At 32.8% G+C, this 12,727-nt stretch overlaps 1 protein-coding gene across 4 annotated transcripts in view; it reads left to right on the forward strand.

Annotated features, from left to right (window-relative positions):
* Positions 1–12,727, forward strand: part of LOC117994095 (phenoloxidase-activating factor 2-like) — a 56,772-nt gene that overhangs the window by 11,548 nt on the left and 32,497 nt on the right. The window lies entirely within an intron of this gene.

Here is a 12,727-nt window from a genome sequence, read left to right on the forward strand (position 1 = left end):
TATACCATCTTTCATACATTTGTTGATACATAAACTTAGTTTCTCACTTATTATGTCATTAATACATTAAATTGATTTGGCCGTAATACCATCGATACCTGAACTTGCATTTATATTTAAATTTCGCTGAGAGGTCGCTGCTGCGCCGCTGTCAACATATCTGTTTCTGTTTTTTTCCGTTAATAAAAATGAAAATAACTATATTTAAGTGTTAAAGAGATTAAAAAGTGCAAATTTAACTACAATAATAACTATTACGCGTAAAAGTTTATTGCAAAACGCCAGAAAACCGAGTTATAAACTTGTGAATATCTTTAACAGTGACTGTCAAGATCGTTAAAGTTATGAAAAATATCGAATTTACAAGCTAATAAATGTGATTTACTTACAAAAGCAACTAAAAAACTTAGAAAGAACTATAGAATTCAGTGCAAAATATGTCCCAAAATACGAATTGACAAAGTTATAACCTAAAAATTACAGTGACAAAATGAAGTCAACAAACCGTATTTCCGTGTTGCAAATCGAATAATTAGTGCTAATTTACGAGGAAAATCAAAGAAAAAACCAGTGTTTCGTGTATAAATTGTATCCTACCTACTAAACTGTAGTGACGTTGTTGGACATTGTTATGAAATCTTACAAAAAATTATTTAAAAATCTGTGTATAAGTTTCTGTTTTCCGGCCCAAAATTCGATAAAAAGTGCTATAAGTATCCTACATTAACAACTAAATTAGTGCTGAGTATCAAAAGTACTATAATTACAGTGTTTAAATTGCAAATAATACAGTACCTAAAATTGAGTTATTATACCTAACCTTAAAAATACAAATATTATCAGTGTGTACCTAATCTAAAAGTAACTATTTATTTGAGTAATATTAAAGGATCAGAGATCAACCTGACCTGAATTAGCATCATCATTCAAGGACCTGATTACTCTTAGCTTAAACGCTGTCAAAATGAATAAAAATTAAACGAGTTTAAAAGGCATAGAGGAATAGTGTGTTCTGCCAAGCTAGTAATGCTAGTTATAATAGACATATTACAAAGTACATATACATCTATTATAACATTCAACTAAGTAGAACAGCATCTATCAAAATTGGTAGAAAGAACAGCCTGTAAGAAAAATGGATGAACTCACAGCTATAATGAAAAATTTACAACAGAAATTTGATATTCAGACAAACGAATTACGAGAGCTAAGACAGACTATACCAGAAATCATAACTAAAAATATAAATGAAAATTTTACAAAACTTGAATCAAAATACAATGAATTAGAAAAAACCGTAGAACAACAGGGGCGGCGTATACAACAACTGGAAAGATCAACCCGAAAGAAAAATATCATTTTCTTTGGAATAGAGGAATCTGAAAGTAATTACTATGAATTACAGAATAAAGTGATAGATATAATAAATCAGAAAATGAAAATTAAATGTAGTGAGGACAATATTGAAAATGTTAGACGTCTGGGGAGGAAAACTGGAAAATTACGGCCTGTTGTTACCACTTTAAATACAATGGGGCTAAAAATTAAGCTTTTAAAAAACAAGAAAAATCTGGTTGGTTCACCATATTATTTACAAGAGGATTTCCCACCAGAAGTTTTGGAAGAGCGTAAGAAATTGAAAGAACAACTACAAGAACAAAGGAACATGGGAAAGAAAGCCATTTTAAAATATAATAAATTGATAATAATACCAGATCAAACACAAAAGGATCAAGAAAAAAACCAAGACCCCGGAAACCGTAATAAGAGAACCTTATCAGAGTCACCAGAATGTTCGGGGAGTACAGGATCATTAAGGAAGAAAAATTCGAAAAAATCATTTCTAACTAGCAACAGCTCCAGCATCCAAAGATACATGACTAAAAATCCAATTATTATAGAAAACATAAAAAATTATACAAATACCAATGACTCTCCAGTACACAATACCACAACCTCACCACAAAATAATATTTGACAACCAAACGTGACCTCTCCACCGCAGCCCCCAATACGGCCGGTCCCCGTGGGGGTAAGTGACCACAACCCTCCATTACAAAAACTCCACATTTGTACATATAACGTCAGATCTCTCCTATCAGATGAAAGATTACTAGAACTCAAAGAAGCAATGTCAATAATTAATTATGATATAATTGGACTTTCCGAAATCAGAAGGACAGGATATTCTATTACAGAGGATAACGAACATGTATTCTGCTATTATGGTGAAACAAAAGGTCTATATGGCGTAGGATTCCTCATAAAGAAAGAATGGAAAGATACTATTGAGAGCTTCATTGCAATATCGGAAAGAATATGTATACTGAATCTAAAATTTAACACTTTGTCACTTTCTATTATTCAGGTGTATGCACCTACTATTGACTCAAAGGAAGATGAAATGAATAACTTCTATGATCAGCTCCAAAATGCTATTGATAAATCATACCATAAATATATCTTATTGGGTGACTTCAATGCCCGCATAGGACAGAGGCGCCCGGAAGAGAATACTATTTTAGGACCCTACTGTTATGGAAAAAGGGACAAAAGAGGTGAAAGGCTACTACAATTTGCTTTTGAAAATAACCTTGTAATAATCAATAGTATTTTCAAAAAAAAGTTAAATACCTTATGGACATGGCTTTCACCAAATAAAACAAAAAGTCAAATTGACTATGTCTTATCAAATGTAAAAGAAAAAATTTCTAACATAGAAATAATTAATCAGTTATCCTTTCCCAGTGACCATAGACTCATTAGATGCACTTTCATATTGTCAAACACTAAAAAAAGTAGAACGAAATATAGAAAACAAAACATAAAAATTACAACAAAAAGTGATGAATCTGTCTTCGTAGAGGCTCTCAAAATAAACACAGAATGTATAAGTTTGGAAGACGATGAAGATGTAGAATCGTATTACTCAAAAATTAAGCAAGCAATAATTTTAAGCTTAAACTCTATCCAAAATGTAAAAAGCCTTAAAGAAAGTATAATCTCAGTAGAAACAAAAAACTTAATGAAAAGAAGAAATGAACTGCAACATAAAAAATCACTTACTAAAGAAGAAAAGCAAGAACTTAGTGGATTATATAAAAATATTTTTAAACGTATTAAGAAGGAATATCAAGAACACAGATGGAATACAATCGAGAAACATTTAATCTCTTCAGGAAGCACGAAGAAGAGCTCCAAAGAGCTCAACACTGGTAAAAAGTGGATACCATGCTTAAATGATAACTCGACCAATACAAAAACTTTCTCTAGATCAGAAATAATAAATATAGCAACAAATTTCTATAAAAACCTATATACTCGACAGTATATTGAACCAATAGACAAAATACCTGTCTTAAATTCTACTACGTTGGACAGATTCACCACTGTAGAAATTATGAAAAAAATAGTCAGTTTAAAGAATGATAAAAGTAACGGACCAGACGGCATACCTAACGAAGCAATAAAAGCAGGAAAAACTTTACTGACACCTCATTTGACTATCCTTTTTAATAAAATTTTAGACAATGGAAAAATACCCAAAGAATGGGCAGAGTCAGATATTATATTATTATACAAAAAAGGAAATCCAGCAGATATTTCAAACTACAGACCCATCAGTTTGCAACCAAACTTGTATAAACTGTTTGCATCTTGCCTGGAAGATAGTATTAAATTATTTACAGAAGAACACCAGCCAGTAGAACAAGCAGGATTTAGGAAAGGTTTCTCAACTATAGACCATATATATGTTCTAGAACAAGTAATAGAGAAGTATGAAGAATATAGACGCCCACTTTACTTGGCATTTATTGATTATGCCAAGGCATTTGACTCTATATCTCATAATAGTATGTGGAAAGCTCTACAAGAATGCAATGTTCCCAATGATGCTATTGAAGTAATAAAAAATATATATAATAACAGTGTAAGTAAAGTGAAACTGGACAAAAAAGGTAAAAAAATAAATATATGTAGAGGTGTAAGACAGGGCGACCCACTCTCACCTAGAATCTTTATAACTGTACTTCAAAACATCATGAAAGACTTGAATTGGTCCAAGAAAGGTATTAACATAAATGGTAGCTTCCTAAGCAACCTCAGATTTGCTGATGACATTGTTTTATTCGCTGAGACAGCATCACAGCTAGAGTCAATGATAAACGATTTGTATTCTGCTAGTAAAAAGATTGGCTTAGAATTAAACACCTTAAAAACAAAAGTCATGACAAACAATTCCAATAAACCGATACAAATCAACAATGAAACTCTAGAATATGTAACCGAATATATTTATCTGGGAAAACAAATATCATTCAAAAAATCTAGACATCGCGATGAAATTGACCGACGTGTGACCATGACCTGGAACAAGTTCTGGAGCTATAAAGAAACATTAAAATCAAACCTTCCCATAAAACTGAAAAAGAAAATTCTTGACATGTGTATCTTGCCTTGTCTCACATATGCGTGTCAAACCTGGGTCTTTAACAACTACACTAAAAATAAGATACTAACATGCCAAAGAGCTATGGAGCGAAGTATACTAAACATAAAGCGCTTAGATAAACAAAGAAGTACGGATATAAGAAGAAAAACAAATGTTGTGGATGCTTTAAAACATAGTAAAAGACTAAAATGGGCATGGGCAGGTCATATCGCGAGAATGGATACGCAAAAATGGACAAAGAAATTGTCTGCCTGGTCTGGCCCCCGGGGAAAAAGAAAAAGAGGCAGACCGCTGGAACGTTGGGCAGATGAAATAGCTAGCATAGCGGGAGAAAATTGGGTCAATAAAGCTATAGACAGAAAATTGTGGAAAAAAATGGAGGAGGCCTACACTCATAGAGAGGTCCTTAATTAAAAAAAAAAAAAAAAAAAAAAAAACTTAATACATAATATTATAAATAATAAATAAAACATATATTTATAGTAACTTAACATTAAATCAAATAATACATATAAATAATAACAAACTATAGACATAAATGAAAGTGTGTGTTAATAAGTGTAAGAAACATTATTAAGGAACAAAAAGGCTATAATAAATAAAATAAATATACAAAACCCGCTCAAATACTTTTGATAATACGGGCAAAACCGATATGGGACGATAATTCCCAGGGTCAGATTTTGAGCCAGCTTTATGAATAGGGCTAACTTTAGCTATCTTTAGACTATCTGGAAATATACCATCTTTCATACATTTGTTGATACATAAACTTAGTTTCTCACTTATTATGTCATTAATACATTAAATTGATTTGGCCGTAATACCATCGATACCTGAACTTGCATTTATATTTAAATTTTTAATGATGGAGTGTATTTCGTGTTTTGTACATATTTTAAATTCTATGAGGGTTTTATTCTGCGTGGGTGAGTTTGAGTATATGTGAGCATTATATATAGTATTATTATGATATTTTTGTGGTATGTCATTTGCTAAAATTGGACCTATTGTAGAAAAGTAGCTATTAAAGTTGTCACATATTTCTGTACCATCATGAATAGTTTTACCGTTTACTATAAGTTTAGGGGGAGCACTACCACTTTTATTTTTATTGCCTGCAAAAGTGTGAATTAAGTCCCACATTTTTTTTGGTTCGTTATAACATTTAACAAAAGTTGCGTAGTAATATTTATCTTTAGTGTCCCTAATAGTACTTCTAATTTTTATTAACCGACTTCAAAAAAAGGAGGAGGTTCTCAATTCGTCGGAATCTTTTTTTTTTTTTTTTTTTTTATTTTTTATGTATGTTCCCCGATAACTCGAAAACGCCTAGACCGATTTTGAAAATTCTTTTTTTGTTTGAAAGGGTATACTTCAAAGTTGGTCCCATTTCAATTTGGTGAAGATCTGATGAACATCTTCGAAGATAGATACTGGAACTCCTCAACGGATAAGAGTAAATTGCTCGCGATCAGTGTAATAGCTTAGTAAACAGTAGACTTTTAACCAGTCATAGCATAATTCCATGGGGCCACTAAAAATTTTGAAATAAAAAATTTTTACAAAAAAAATAAAAACCGACTTCGTTACACAAACACTAAAAATTGAAAAATAATTTAATTTATTACCGAATATATTATGTATACAAGAGTTAATATAGTTCCATAATAATATTTTTTGGGGTCGGTGCCAATGAGGTGCCATTGTGGAGTCTCATAAAAATTCGAAGTCTAGACGATTCGCGCAGCTGAAGCTAATTGGCACCGGCACCAAAAAATATTATTATGGAACTATATTAACTCTTGTATACATAATATATTCGGTAATAAATTAAATTATTTTTCAATTTTTAGTGTTTGTGTAACGAAGTCGGTTTTTATTTTTTTTGTAAAAATTTTTTATATTTCTAATATTATTAAAATTATTCTTTAGTTCCATATTATCAGTATCTTGTTTTAAGTTTTTCCACAGCAAATTACGATTTCTAATTTCATCCAATATCTGTTTATTTATCCAATCGTCTTGAGGTAGATTTTGTATTTTGAGCTTAATAGTTTTATGATTCTCTATATTGTGTTTAATAAAACAGTCCAATTGGTTATAGTTGTGATCTGTAATCTGAAGATTTGTCATATTTTCGGCCACATCCTTGTATAGTGTATCATAATTTATTGCTTCATACTTTATTTTCTTTTTGGGTTGCTTTTTGAAATTTTTAAGTTCACAATAAATTTGTTTATGATCTGATAGGGGTGAATCTATTATAGCTATATGAAAATCATTGATAGTATTTGTACAGACATGGTCCAGGATTGATTTAGATGTTTCTGTTTCTCTAGTACAATATTGGCTATGTATTTTATTTAGTAATTTATATCCTGACTCTTTGTCATATAAAAATATTTTTCACCCCCAATGCGCAGGTGAAAAATTAAAAAAAAATTACAAAAATAAAGAAATTTATTTATATGGTGAGGTAAGGTGGAGAATACTTACCTTTTTCCTTCCAGCGGGCAAATAAGGGGTAGGAGAAGGATGGCCCTCCCCTACAGTATAAGATAAGATTCGGGCGCCAGCCAGCCGGAGGAACGACGCACGGATAGCCGAGCAGAGGCCTGAACCTTTAATCTCAAGGCAGGGATTTCGGGCCTACTCCGTCGTGGACTCTCTCACGAGACGACAAATGTCAGATAAATATGTTGGAGGATCAAAACAATGAAAAATTGTAAAAGTTTTTGAATTATAATATAATTTTCTATTTAAAATAAATTACTATGAATAGCGTCCCTACGTTCCTTGCCTTATCTTAATTCTACGAAATATAGGTACCCTTTACATTATTAAATATTAGACCTAGGGTTATGAAAAATTTGTACTAAAATTAATAAAATATATCGTTCGCCACGCGCCGGAGGATATTTTAAAGAGTTCACTGATTAAGATTTATAAACCGACGCACCAGATGCTCGGATGCAGGCCGATTTGTGTGAAGGGACATTTCAACACCATGTTCTAATCAGGTTCCACAAACACATATTTTTGAAGCAAATCACCTCATAGTGCGATAAATAGGGAAACACAAGGGGAACACATGGGGAACACAGGGGAACAGCTGCAACAAGAAAATTCTAGTTAGTATATAATTTTCTTGTTGAAAATTGTATGGCGCAATGAGGTTATACAATTTGGATACTTACCGCATTAGCGCTGTTATTTCATAATATCCATATTAAGGTGAAGCCTTCAAGGCCGAAATTACTGCTTTCTAGGCATTTCGCCACAAAACGTCTCATATTTCATAAAAATCCGGAGAGAGCCGAATATCACGTACGAATTTTGGAAGAAAAGTGACAAGTCATTAGTCATGTCAAATGTCTTCCATCAATTACTATAAATTTCGTTTTAAAAAAAAAAACAACTGTCAAAACACTGATCTATGGTCTCCTTGAAGATAATAATGGGTAGAGGTTATGTTACCGATGTAAACAAATGCCTGTCAGTGTCAAAATTCTATTGCAAAATAAAAAGGAAAACAATTATAATAAAGGTGTAACGAGACCGTCTAGGTACACGTTACAATTTCCCCTTTCTAGAGAAAAAGAAAAAAAAAAAATTTTTTTTTTTTCTTTACCCTTAACAATCCTGTAAGGCAAAAACGAAGGGAACTACCAAACAAAAGAAGAATTAAATATCTAAATTCATTCAAGCCAAAACGACCAAATAATCTTTAATAAATACGGATTGAGAAGCAATCCTTCAAAGCAAAAAAAATTATCTTAAACTAAAATTGCATAGTATTGGCATTCAACTGACCAGACACGTAGCACCAACGCTGTGAAATGGTAAGCCAAACTAGCGAAGAAGAGAAGAAAACTTTCTAAAGAGTGTGTGATTAGAATTGGCATTCTACTGACCAGATCACTAAGCACTAACGCCGTGAAATGATAAACCAATCTAACACAACACTTAGCCTAAACAAAAAGAGTCTAGAGTTAGTCTGCACCCGTTCAACCCGCTGAGGCACCCTCGCCGCGCATTGACGAACTAACCTAGCTAAAGGGTTTTCGGAATGGTCTGCAACTGGACAAAGCACTGGGCACCCTCGCCGCGCAGTGTCGAACCACCCAAAATGATGCACTACAAAAGAGCGACATCCAAAACACCGTCCTGCCTAAGCAAGGACATAGCATACATGTCCACATGTGTGAGACAAGGCTGAATATGAGTACTAAAGACCCATCCAAAAGAAAATATTTACATCCACTTGCCCGTTAAACAGACACAAGCAGGAGGATAGCATGGAGCATGTGCCAACCATGATCCCACAAAAGAGCTGTACATATGTACAAAACTACTTGACTGATTAAAACAGAAACAAGCAGGAGGATAATACGGGGCATGTGCTAAACCGTAATCCCACATAAAAACAACTGTACATATTTACAACAAAATAAGGTAATACGGTGCAAACAAAGACAACCGCAACCAAAAATAAGTATAGGATTGACAAAGGAGCCAAAAATCCTATACAAAATGAGCCCTTATAAAAGAACTACAAAGATAAAAATGTACAATATATACACATAAGGTAGTGCGGGGCAACTGCATAGCCGCAAGCTACAAAAGGATAGGATTGACAAAATAGCCAAAAATCCTATAAAATCAGTAGGACTGACAAGGAGTGTCAAAGAATCCTACTCAAAATGATTAGTCCTTATTGTGTTAGCTTCTGTTTAGTCCTTTTCAAATTAAAATTAATTTTAAGTTTTAATTTTGTCAAATTTTAAGAATATCTTTTATATGGTATCTACCTGTACTATTCTTTGCCAAATCTTTCAATATATAAACAGTATCTGAAATTTTCTTTATTATTTTACATTTAACAAATCTAGGAGCTAATTTAGCTGAAAAGAACGAAGCAGCATTGGATTGCACAAAGTTGCGCCTCCAAACTATGTCTCCAACACAATAAGAAATGACTTTTCTTCCCACATTGTAGTATTTGGCATTACGTCTATATGATTTAGCCAAATTACTAACAGTTTTATCAAAAATATTACTCAAAGTAAGAAGTGCGTCCGAATAATCAGAACGACTACCAATAACTAACTCTGAAGGATCAGAGATAGAATTAAATTTATGTAGGGACCCATCGAGGAAAACTTCCCTACCAAACATAAGAAAATTAGGTGTGTATCCGGTAACTAGATTAATAGTGCCATTAATAGCTGCCTGTATATGGGGCAAATATTTAGACCAGGTTCTATGATCGTTCTCAACATAGCATGCTATACAAGTTTCAATAGTCTTATTAAAGCGTTCAACTGGGTTATTCTGAGGGGTATACAAAGTGTTATAAAATAATTTTGGAATGCTATATTCTTTAGCAAAGTGTTTAAAAGCTCTAGAGGTCATCTGAACTCCATTGTCAAGTATGCAAATCTTCGGAACGCCAAATTTCAAGAAAATTTCCTTTTGTAATAAGTTAATTATTGTTCCAGTAGTTGCTTTACGCATGGGTAAGATCCAACAAAATTTAGAAAAAACATCTACCACGGTAAGTATGTAAACATAACCTGTATAAGATCTCGGCAATGGACCTACAATATCAAGAGACAACATAGTCATGGGACGATCGACCAATTTAGGGTTAGACATGAAACCTAAAGGAGCTGAAGTTGAATGTTTATATGCTTTACACTTATCACATCTATTTATATAATCTTTGACATCTTTGAACATTCTAGGCCAAAAGTAATGCATTCGCAATTTTTCTATGGTTTTATGAATACCAAAATGAACCGAATTTAAATCATCATGATTATTTCTAATAGTTTCTAAAATATTTTCTCTAGGTATTACTATTTTCCAAGCTAAATTTTGATTTAAAATAGATTTAGGCTTAACATATTTATACAAGGTATCATTTTCTACTTTATAAGTTTTAAATTTTGAAGGATGTTTCTGGCATTCTACAAAATTTTAGAATACCATGGATCATGGATATCCTCTGGACATGATACAATTTCAGCAATTTCTATACGAGATAAAGCATCAGGGACTGTATGACTACTACCTTTTTTGTGAATAATATTAAATTTATACTGTGACAAACGAGTGGACCATCTAGCTAACCTACCAGAGGGGTTAGTTAAATTCATCAACCATTTTAAACTGGCATGATCAGTGACTACTGTAAATTCCGTACCTTCCACGTAGGGTCGAAAATGTTCAATTGATAACAAAACAGCTAAAAGTTCTCTCTCAGTGACGCTATAATTCTGTTCAGCTTTAGATAATAATTTAGAAAAGAAGGCAATAGGATGTTGCTGACATGAGTCATCATCTTGCATCAGAACGTTAATTAATTTAGTTAAGGGTAAAAAGTTCGAAATAAATCATCTGTAATAATAAAATCTATGTGACAAAACAGTTTGTTATCAAAATCTGTCCAAATAACCGATCAGAAAGTCTTGTAATTCGACGGTGCATTTATCACATCAAATGACATCCTAACGAATCCAAACAACCACGACCTAGGACTACAAACATGGTCTAGTCAATGAAATTCAAAAAAAAAGTAAAATAAGTAGGTAAGTATAAAATTTAGAAAGGAAGAAATCATTTTCTTGTAAATGAACAATGAAATTCTCCGATTTTAAATTTGGATAAAATGTCAAAATAATATAAAAGTCAAAACCAAGGATGATGTCAATAAAATATTAAAGTTGTTATTTGTCGCTGTGCACCTTACATTTTCCAAGAAAATTGGCCACGACGACTCCTATATAGTATTAAGGTTAAATTTCCTAAGAGGAAATATACCTATTTAGGTAGTTGGCATTAAGGGCAATACGATTAAGAACTCTAAAAGACAAAGACTTACCAAGAAAATATGTTAAGTTAAATTTTGAAGATTGAAATGCTTGTTTACATAATAATTACTTACAATTTGTGATGAACTATACTCCGTTCCAGACATACTAATAGAATCTTGACCGAACATGGTAATGTTTACAAAATCTATAGATATACAAAGCTTTATCATTAAATTTCACTCGCAATAGATAATAAGTAATACACAATATACCTCAAAATAAGCTACGCTTGATTAACATGAAAGAACACTTAAATTAGCTATGCTAGGACAAACATCTTAGTATCTAGGCATACAATAAATAGGTTACACGGTTACAATACACCTTAAAATATTACAAAACACTAAGTAAGACAAGAACGAGGGCAATTAAAATATTGATCCACCAAACCATGAGAATCAACACGACTAGGATCCCAAAAAAGAATCAGGTCCCTGTTCGGGCGCCAAATGTCATATAAAAATATTTTTCACCCCCAATGCGCAGGTGAAAAATTAAAAAAAAATTACAAAAATAAAGAAATTTATTTATATGGTGAGGTAAGGTGGAGAATACTTACCTTTTTCCTTCCAGCGGGCAAATAAGGGGTAGGAGAAGGATGGCCCTCCCCTACAGTATAAGATAAGATTCGGGCGCCAGCCAGCCGGAGGAACGACGCACGGATAGCCGAGCAGAGGCCTGAACCTTTAATCTCAAGGCAGGGATTTCGGGCCTACTCCGTCGTGGACTCTCTCACGAGACGACAAATGTCAGATAAATATGTTGGAGGATCAAAACAATGAAAAATTGTAAAAGTTTTTGAATTATAATATAATTTTCTATTTAAAATAAATTACTATGAATAGCGTCCCTACGTTCCTTGCCTTATCTTAATTCTACGAAATATAGGTACCCTTTACATTATTAAATATTAGACCTAGGGTTATGAAAAATTTGTACTAAAATTAATAAAATATATCGTTCGCCACGCGCCGGAGGATATTTTAAAGAGTTCACTGATTAAGATTTATAAACCGACGCACCAGATGCTCGGATGCAGGCCGATTTGTGTGAAGGGACATTTCAACACCATGTTCTAATCAGGTTCCACAAACACATATTTTTGAAGCAAATCACCTCATAGTGCGATAAATAGGGAAACACAAGGGGAACACATGGGGAACACAGGGGAACAGCTGCAACAAGAAAATTCTAGTTAGTATATAATTTTCTTGTTGAAAATTGTATGGCGCAATGAGGTTATACAATTTGGATACTTACCGCATTAGCGCTGTTATTTCATAATATCCATATTAAGGTGAAGCCTTCAAGGCCGAAATTACTGCTTTCTAGGCATTTCGCCACAAAACGTCTCATATTTCATAAAAATCCGGAGAGAGCCGAATATCACGTA

Source organism: Maniola hyperantus, chromosome 26 (assembly GCF_902806685.2).
Source record: "Maniola hyperantus chromosome 26, iAphHyp1.2, whole genome shotgun sequence".
NCBI lineage: Eukaryota > Metazoa > Arthropoda > Insecta > Lepidoptera > Nymphalidae > Maniola > Maniola hyperantus.